Consider the following 2,500-nt stretch of genomic DNA (forward strand, 5'->3'; position numbering starts at 1 on the left):
GCGATGGCCCTAGCGGGTGTTGACGCAATGTGATTTCTGCCCAGTGCTCTGAATGTCAACGTGAAGAAATTCAAGCAAGCGCGGGTAAACGGCGGGAGTAACTATGACTCTCTGCGTCGTGGCGCAGCGGTAAGCGCTCGGATTCGTAATTCGAAGGTCACCGGATCATTGGCGGGAGTAACTATGACTCTCTTAAGGTGGCCAAGTGGCGGCGGTGTGGCTGCATCCGGACTTGGCTTTTCGAAGTGCGGTCTTGATGTAGTCGTGCTGCTGCTGCGAGGTGCCTTCCTTGGGTTATAGTTACAGGGAGAGTGATGCGCAATACATGGGCCTAGCCCTCTTAGCCTCTCCTCTCCTGCGGTCTTCTCCCCTTCTCGTGGGCCCGCTGATTTTCGCAGAGTGGAAGACCGCACCAGGGGCTTGGGGGGGTTACCAGCCCCCCCTCGCATTATCCCTTTATAGTTGGGGGCAGCCTACAAGAAACAAGAGATGGTGGCCCTTCCGCTGAAGGTGCCACCCCAGCTACCCCAGCACCTATCCGGCCAACCGGCCGTAACGAAAATGCGATAGTTTGTGTAGCTCCCTTTGCTTGCAGTGAGTGCCACCGCACTTTTACCACGAAGAACGGTCTCGGGGTCCATCGCCGCCGCCAACACCTTGCGGCCGCCAACGCTGAGATCGTGACGGAGAGGCATCGCGCGAGGTGGACGGAGGAAGAAGTCCTGTCGCTCGCCAAGGCAGAGGCCGAACTGTTCCTTGAGAGGGACGCCCGGTTCTTCTTCGTTAATCAAGAGCTTATTAGGATGTTCCCCGACCGAACGCTTGAGGCAATCAAGTGCCGACGGCGGCAAGCTGCTCACAAGCAGCTTGTCCGCCAATTCATGGAGGCGCTTGAGATCGGTCGGGGGGAAGAGCCGGCGTCCCGCCGGGGAGCAGCGAGCTCGCTGCCTGACGCGGGCGAGGCCGCTGCGCCGCCCGTCGACGCAGCCGAGGACTTCGCGGCCGACACCACCGGGCCGCCGCCGGAGGGGCCGACTGACGCCGCCATCTGGGAGCATCTGGCGGGGCTACCTGCTTCCGCCCAGCGTTTCTCTGCTCTGGATCGAGTCATTGGTCTGGGGCGGGGCACGCCGCCCGATGTCATCCTGGGCATGCTCCCGGATGCCCTTGCGTCGGTCGGGTCCAGGGGGGAGAGGTCGATCACCAGGGCACAGCGGCCGCGCCAATCATCCAAGCGGCCGCCTGCCGCCCCGCCGCTGCAGAAGCGCAAGCGGCGCCGCTGGGAGTTCGCGCGGACACAGGACGCCTTCCGCAGGTCGCGTGCACGTTGCGTGCGCGGCTTGCTGGACGGCACCCTGCTGCAGCCGCCACCCGACATCCCCGGTCTGCTGGACTTCTGGGCGGACCTCTTCACGAAGAAGCCGATCTCCACCGCTGGCTTCATCCGTGACCGCCTTCTCCCGCACTCGGAGCCTGTCGCTCCTGAGTGCCTATGGGGGCCGGTCACACGTGAGGAGGTCGCTGCTGCCTTGCCGCCCAGGGGATCGGCGGCCGGGCCGGACGGCCTGACTCCAGCGGACCTGCGGCGCCTGCCGCATGAAGTCCTGGTGAAACTCTTGAACCTCTTCCTCCTGGCCCGCGCCCTCCCCGAGCGTCTGCTTCGCGCCCGGACGTCACTTCTCCCCAAAACGGCTGCACCAACATCCCCCGCTGACTTTCGCCCCATTACGGTCTGCTCGGTGTTGGCGCGGACCTTTCACAAGGTTCTCGCGTCACGCCTGATGCGTGCATGTGCTGTGGACGAACGTCAGCGGGCATTCATCCCCCGGGATGGGATGTTGGAAAACACCTTCATCTTGGACACTGCTCTCACCGACGCAGTCCGCTCCTGTCGCTCTGTTTTTGTGGCATCGATCGACGTCTCTAAAGCGTTCGATTCGGTGGACCATGCTGCCCTCCGCCCCGTGCTGAGGGCTCATGGCCTGCCGGATTGCTTTATTGAGTACGTCGAAAGGTGTTACGAGGGTAGCACGACGGTGATAGCGGGCGGCGCCGACGTGGGCGTGCCCCTGCAGCCGGCAAGGGGTGTGCGTCAGGGTGACCCCCTCTCCCCCCTCCTTTTCAATTTTGCGGTGGACTATGTTTTGAGTCAACTTCCCTCCCACATCGGAGCTCGGATCCTCGGCCGCAGAGTCAACGCTGCGGCCTTCGCAGATGACGTCCTGCTTTTTGCATCGACCGCGAGGGGATTGCAGTCCCTCATCGACGCAGCCGTCGCAGCCCTCGGCCTTCTGGGGCTGCAGATCAACGCCCGGAAGTGTTTCACCCTCGCTTTAGTCGCGTCTGGGCGTGACAAGAAGGTGAAGGTCGACGCCGACGTTACCTTCAAAGCGGGCAACGCCACCATGCCCGCCCTACGTGTGGGTGAAACCTTCCGGTATCTGGGACTGCAATTCTCCACCGCGGGTCGCTGCGTGTTCAACCCACGACGCCACCTGGT

General features: G+C 63.1%; 1 pseudogene; it reads left to right on the forward strand.

Moving 5' to 3' along the window:
* Positions 1-2,500, forward strand: part of LOC126436683 (large subunit ribosomal RNA) — an 8,023-nt pseudogene that overhangs the window by 2,767 nt on the left and 2,756 nt on the right.

Source organism: Schistocerca serialis, unplaced genomic scaffold (assembly GCF_023864345.2).
Source record: "Schistocerca serialis cubense isolate TAMUIC-IGC-003099 unplaced genomic scaffold, iqSchSeri2.2 HiC_scaffold_1242, whole genome shotgun sequence".
Taxonomy (NCBI): Eukaryota; Metazoa; Arthropoda; class Insecta; order Orthoptera; family Acrididae; genus Schistocerca; species Schistocerca serialis.